We start from the raw sequence: 7,585 nt of genomic DNA on the forward strand, positions 1-7,585 counted from the left end.
AGGGGTTCAAAAATTTCTTCTGCTATCTCCTTCAGTTCTCTGGGGTGTAATTCATCTGGACCTGGAGACTTGAATTCATTTAGGTTAGCTAAGTGCTTCCTCTCTAGCTTTCTGTTTATAGATATCCTGGATTCTTCTATTCCCTTAATAGGACAGTAGAAGAATAATTGATGTTACATTTCCTTTCTGAGAGAAAACCGATGCAAAATAGGAATTTAAAAGTTCAGCCTTCTCAACATCCTGTCTTACCATTTCATCATTTTCATCTTGTAAAAATCTTATAGCATCTTTGACTTTTTTTTTACTTTTGACATATCTCCAAAATCCTTTATTGTTGCTTTTGACGTCTCTTGCAAGCCTCAATTCATTTTCAGCTTTACATAATCTGATTCAAGCCCTGCAGGCTCTGCAGACAGCATTATATTCTTCTTTAGATATGCCAATACTTCTTCTTTAAATAAATCGAATACTCACCTCTCTTGCTCCCGGCTCCTGCGCTGCTCCCGCTCATCTCCTGACAGTGGGCGCCGGCCAGTGACGTCATGGCGCCCGCTGTCAGAGAGAGGGGGAAATGGGAGAACGAGCGCTCGCTCCTTCTCTCATCAATGTGGTCAGCTGTATCGGCTAGATGCCGATACAGCTGACCCTGCGATGACGGGCGGAGAGAAAACTTCCAGACAAGACAGCTATGCAGCCAGAGTGTCTATAATGCTGGAGTGAGGTGGCCAGGCAGGGAGTTACTGCGCGAGGCTCTAACTATGCGCGCTCCCAAGTACCCGGCCATTAATAATGATAAACTGCTTACGCATATGCTATAGCAGTGCTGTAGTATATTAAAACAGTGGGGATGATGTTCAATATTAGTTTAATAATAAATCCAATGTAATAATATAAACTAATTGTACAGACAGCCCCTCTGAAACAATGGATGGCAGACCATCCGGTAAGAAACCACTATGCACACTGAGTGAGGTGGAAGTTGAAACTGACAAGGTATCATATACTTGTAATAGATATGGCAACACGCAAAATAGATAAAATACCCTTTATTAAAAAATGGGTGTACACATTAAAAAAAGGCATCACCAAAGTTTATACATAGCATAATAGCATGGTAGGCTATAATATGAAGTTGTATAAATAGCCCTATAATGCAGGCTCAATAATAAAAAATACAAAAAATGTATACTAAATAGGGTCCCCAAAAAAGTTATATATAATATAATGTATGGTGCTATAAAGAAATGCAATAACGATACAAATATGCATAGATCAAAGAACAGTAAGTTCCAGTGCGTAATAGAGATTCATCGTGCAAAGAGCAAAAATCGCATTGTACAATGGGGACCGAAAAGAATGTTAGAGAATTAATACCTCATGAGCCAAAGATGGATGCCTGGGAACACGCCCCGACGCGCGTTTCGGAGAAGAGAACTCCTTCGTCAGGGGGTAGGTACATTACTGGCCAGCACATTCATATATAATGGATTCAATCAGGCAGGTCACATAATGGCGCATGCGCCGCCACCGAGACCCGGAAGTCACATGGCGTGCGGCGTCACATGACCAAACACCGCCGGGTGAGTCCGGCGTGTCAGGGCATGAAGAGATGCCGTCACCATGCGAACCACCGGCGCCGAGGTGGCGCATGCGCACCAGTGCCCGCCAGAGAATATTAAGAAACACACAGATGCAGTAATTACTGCACTGAAACTGCAAAACCCAGCATAATAGCATAGTGTATATAAAGCTTATAAGGACACGAATACAGGAAACACATATACAATATATAATACATGCTGTATATACAATTTGTGCATGAAAATGAAATAATACTAATAAAAATAAGAGACATAATACAAAGTGATAAAAAATTGTGACAATATATATTTGTGCACAATACAACAAATAACCGCATGTGTGTTTTATATAAAAAAATGTATATATAAAAATATATTAATAATAATATAAGGTGACAGGCTACACGGTGCAAGTGAAAAAAGGGGGGAAGAAGAGTATACAACAGCAAAGCATATATATAAATGCTGAACTCCATCCATATTCTATATTGTAATGTGTGTCTGCATCTGCAAACCGGTCTTGTCACCATTTCTTCTTAGTCAGATGTAAACAATCCATAACATGGAGGGCCGACCACAATGGCTAAAATAAATGCAAAGAAATATTAAAAGTGTACAAGAGAAATTTTTATTATGTATTATAAAAACGGAATGAAGGATAAACTCTCATTCAAACCCAGTGGAGACACAGTATTCAGTGTCCAAATCCACTGGGTTTCTAACTGAGCAAGACGTTTGCTGATATTGCCCCCCCTAATCCCTTTACAGATCATGTCAATGCCAGACACTTTCAATAAAGTGGAATCACAATTGTGATACATTTTGAAGTGTTTTGGCAGGGTTTTAAGGGAAGCAACATCATCAATCTCTTTAGCTGCCCTTATGCCCAGAACGTGCTCACGAACCCTCACCTTGAGCTGGCGGGTGGTAAGGCCAACATAGATGAGGGAACATGGGCACGTGGCATAATAGATTACAGCTGTTGATGAACAAGTGATGGATTTTTTAATGTCAAAGACACGCAATCCATCAGAGCAAGTGAAAGTATGAGCTCTGACAATATTGCAACAGGCAACACAGGAGCCGCAGGGTTTGCATCCTACGGTTTGTGCATATTGAATCAAAAAATTGTTGACCGGTTTAGAAATGTAATGGCTTTTCACCAACCGGTCACCAAAATTAGATGATCTACGAAAGGCAATATTTGGATGGTCACCAATGTACTTAGAGAGTATTGGGTCATTTTTTAAAATAGGCCAAAATTTCTTTAGATAAAATCTAATCTGATCATTTTGACCATTGAAGGTGGTAATAAACCTGACCACTTCCTTGGATTCAGATCTACTCGTATCCGTATAAAGTGCATTGTGACGTGACGTGTGTTTAGCCCTGTTGAAGGCTCTCTTCAGTGATCGCCTGCTATAATCGCGTTCAAGAAACCTGGCCTTTAGGAGATCAGCCTGTTTCAAAAAATCAGTGTCTGTAGAACAGATACGTCTTAAACGTAAGAATTGTCCTATAGGGATTGAGTTAATGAGAGTGCGAGGATGAGATGAGGAAGCGTGGAGAAGTGCATTAACGGAGGTGTGTTTTCTAAATAAATCTGTCTGAAGATAGTTATCAGAATCCCTCCTCACTGAAACATCAAGAAATTCAATGGTTTCCAAATCACTATGATATGTAAGATGCACATTGATGTTGTTGGAATTTAATACACCAATAAACTCGGGTAACACACCGATGGGATCCTGCCAAATAAAGAAAATATCATCAATGTAGCGTGTCCAGAAAAGGACACGCTCCATTTGTTCAACTTTGCCAGAAAAAAATAGGTCCCTCTCCCACAGACCCAGTAACAGGTTGGCATACGATGGGGCAAAAGAAGCCCCCATGGCTGTTCCCTGGGTCTGTAGAAAAAAGGAATCTTTAAAAATAAAAAAATTGTGTGTCAACGCAAAATCTAATAAATTAATAAAAAATATAATGAAGGATCGTGAAAAAGAAGAATGTTGTAAAAAATAAGAAACAGCCGCTATCCCATTGGTGTGTCTGATGTTGGTGTATAAAGATTCCACATCACAAGTGACAAAAGAGGAATCTTCATCAATGTGCAAACCGTCGACCTTCTTGAGGAAGTCATTAGTATCCCTAGTATATGACGGGAGGGAAGTGACAAATGGTTGTAAAATATGATCAATATACTTGTTCACATTTTCTAAAAAGTTACCCCTCCCTGATATGATGGGCCTGCCTGGTGGTATCTCTTTATTTTTGTGTATTTTAGGTAGCAGATATAGGGTGGGAATAGTGGGTTCATGAACTTGTAAGGCCGAAAAGAGGTCATTAGAAATGATGTCATCTTCCTTGGCATCATTCAATAATGTTTTCAATTCAGCCTGGAATTTCAAAAGAGGATTAAACGTCAGCCTCTTATAGCATTCCACATTGTTTAGCTGACGGAATGCCTCAGTCTCGTACATATCCTTGGGCCATATCACCACATTCCCACCCTTATCCGCCGACTTAAACACTATATCCTGGATACCCGATAGTCTCCTCAGACAGGTTCTCTCCTCTTTATTCAAATTATCTTCATAACTATATTGAGGGATTTTTTGAAATTCACTGCTCACAGTCCTGACAAAAGTATCTATATTTGGACATGAGGACAATGGAGGGAATTTGATAGATGGTTTTTTAATAACACCTGGAACCTCACCTTCATTAATGTTGTGTTCTCTTGCCAATTGTTCGAGATCAACTATTGCCTTCTGTTCCGCCTCTGTCGAAAAAATTTTTAGAATTATCCTGATTATGAAATATACGCTTGAATAGCAATCTCCTGGCAAACAAATGCAAATCCTTCACTGCAGTAAAGCAGTCAAAGTTTGCTGTAGGGCAAAACATAAGCCCTCTACATAGAATATCAATCTCCAGGGATGAGAACGTATGAGTACTTAAATTAATTACCTTCAAGCGACTAGAATTCACATCCGGGGAATAGTTTCTCTTATTAGGAGGAAAACGCAGATTTCTTTTCCTCTTAGGGGTAACCATAGAGGCAACAGAGACATCACCAACTGACGAATTTGAAGCAACAGAAACAGAGCGTTCTCTATTCGAATTATCACTCATATGTCTTTTCCAATGATAGATTTTGCCCGAAGACAAATCAGTTTGATCCCTAATCAATTTATTAGTATGTTTCCGTTGTATATCTTTCACCAGAGTCTCTAGGTCTTTATCAAGGGAATCATTAAGTGTGTTGAACTGCTCAGGAGGCAAGGTAGATTTTGCTTTGATAAATAATTCATCTAATTCCTTGTCCACGTTTGTGATCAATTTGGTATTAAGCCCAACCAAAAGCTCCATTAGCTTCCACGAAGTTTCATTGCATATCTTTTCCCAAGATTCCACAAACTCATCATCTGTTACTATAAAGGTCGGGGTCACCCGTACCCTTAAACCTCTCGGTATCAATAATTTCTGTATATAATTTTGCAAAAATGCTTTTGTCCACCAAATTCTAGTTCGTTTAAAAAGCAGCTTTTTAATTGACATAGATAGAGAGTTGAATGTCAAACCATCCGTATTAGATACAGTTGTTGCGCTAATGTTGCCAAATACATTATTCACTTGGCCCTGCCAGGATAGCTCCCTGGTCTTGAAATCCATAACAGAGTGTGCCATAACCTATGCAGAACACAGAAGATATAAAATATTAAAACAGTGGGGATGATGTTCAATATTAGTTTAATAATAAATCCAATGTAATAATATAAACTAATTGTACAGATAGCCCCTCTGAAACAATGGATGGCAGACCATCCGGTAAGAAACCACTATGCACACTGAGTGAGGTGGAAGTTGAAACTGACAAGGTATCATATACTTGTAATAGATATGGCAACACTCAAAATAGATAAAATACCCTTTATTAAAAAATGGGTGTACACATTAAAAAAAGGCATCACCAAAGTTTATACATAGCATAATAGCATGGTAGGCTATAATATGAAGTTGTATAAATAGCCCTATAATGCAGGCTCAATAATAAAAAATACAAAAAATGTATACTAAATAGGGTCCCCAAAAAAGTTATATATAATATAATGTATGGTGCTATAAAGAAATGCAATAACGATACAAATATGCATAGATCAAAGAACAGTAAGTTCCAGTGCGTAATAGAGATTCATCGTGCAAAGAGCAAAAATCGCATTGTACAATGGGGACCGAAAAGAATGTTAGAGAATTAATACCTCATGAGCCAAAGATGGATGCCTGGGAACGCGCCCCGACGCGCGTTTCGGAGAAGAGAACTCCTTCATCAGGGGGTGCTGTAGTGCAGGAATGAGGTGGCCAGGCTGGGAGATACTGCGCATGCGCTACCTGCGCTCCCGAGAACCCGGCCATTGATAATGATAAACTGCTTACTAGCTGCACAAGCGCGGACAGGAACGCTATAGTAGTCGTAACCATGGATACCAGAGTGACTGCATTATACTACGCATGCGGTAAGGCATTTTTTTTCCTGTTAAATCCATTTTATCTTCAGTTTTGTATGTTTTATTGTCAGTCCGTAAAAGTGGAGTAATACTTTGACAACATTGTTCCCAGCAGTGGCCTGGGAATCAGAGATGCATCCATGAGTCTTTCCCATGCTGTTTCCATTCCATTTGAGCATTTTTTCTATTAATTTCAGTGATTTTCCTGCCCCGACAGCCCTCCTGTTATGGTCTTCTGGAAAAATGCTCGAATTTCCCATTGACTTCCATTATACTAGTTACTCAAGTTGAGCCCGTCCAAGCGTCTGACCTGCTCGATTCGAGTACCGAGCATTGGAGCATTTTAGTGCTCGATCATCACTAATCAATATGATCACTGCACCCTTAGATGAATTCATTAAGATGTAGTTTGCAAAATGAGGTCACTTATTGGGGGTTTCTGCTGGCACCTCAGGAGCTCTGCTAATGTGACAATGCACCCTCAAACCATTCCAGCAAAATGTGAACTACAATATGGTGCTTCTGCCCTTATGAGCTTTGGACTGTGCCTCAAAAGTAAATTTTGACCACATATGGGGTACTGGCATACTCAGGAAAAATCACGTAACATATTTTGTGCTCCGTTTTCTCCTATTTTTCCTTTTCAAAATTTAAAACTTTTGGACAAAGCAACATTTTAGTGGAAAAAAATCGTAATTTTCAGGAGACTCAGCTCAATGCCATACAATTCTGTGAATCTCCTGAGGGATAAAAATGCTTATTACATCCCTAAGTGAATTCCTCATGAAGTGTATGATACAGGAAAGATGTATATCTTTGTACCGTGTTAGCCAGTAGATAGAAAAATATTCAGGATTGAGAGTCCTCAGTAGTTGATACCTTTTAATGGCTAACTGAAAAGATGGTAACACATTGCAAGCTTTCGAGACTACTCAGGTCTCTTCATCAGGCTAGACTAATACAAAATCTGAAGTCACATATTTATGCACAATACAGCCTAGAAAAAATGCAATAGATAAGACAAGTGATGTGAAGCAGAACTATCAATATGGGAGAGGGAGAAACATAAATATAAACATTGGACATTCAGATTTTGTATTAGTCTAGCCTGATGAAGAGACCTGAGTAGTCTCGAAAGCTTGCAATGTGTTACCATCTTTTCAGTTAGCCATTAAAAGGTATCAACTACTGAGGACTCTCAATCCTGAATATTTTTCATGAAGTGTAGTTTCCAAAATGAGGTCATTTGTGAGGGTTTTCTGCTGTTTTGGCATGTCAGGGGTTCTTCAAATGTGAAGCCCAAACAGTACTTTTACGCCGCATATAGGGTATAGATTTACTCAGGAGAGAATGCACAACAAATTGTATGGTCCATTTTCGTGCTACCCTTTTGAAAATGCAAAATTTGGGGCTAAAGCAATATTTTTGTGGGACAAAGAAAAATTTTCATTTTTTCCTTCCTCATTGCTTTAATTCTGGTGAAGCCCCTAAATGGTA

At 39.2% G+C, this 7,585-nt stretch overlaps 1 long non-coding RNA gene across 1 annotated transcript; it reads right to left on the bottom strand.

Annotated features, from left to right (window-relative positions):
• Positions 1–858: 858 nt before the first annotated feature.
• On the bottom strand, positions 859–5,247 carry LOC141085855 (uncharacterized). The gene is made up of 3 exons (XR_012231427.1): positions 4,551–5,247; positions 4,300–4,362; positions 859–2,163 (listed from the first exon to the last, which is right to left on the bottom strand). It is a non-coding gene; the product is annotated as an uncharacterized lncRNA (long non-coding RNA).
• Positions 5,248–7,585: the final 2,338 nt, after the last annotated feature.

Source organism: Dendrobates tinctorius, unplaced genomic scaffold, assembly GCF_039654945.1.
Source record: "Dendrobates tinctorius isolate UK_male_01 unplaced genomic scaffold, ASM3965494v1 ptg000007l, whole genome shotgun sequence".
Classification (NCBI taxonomy): domain Eukaryota; kingdom Metazoa; phylum Chordata; class Amphibia; order Anura; family Dendrobatidae; genus Dendrobates; species Dendrobates tinctorius.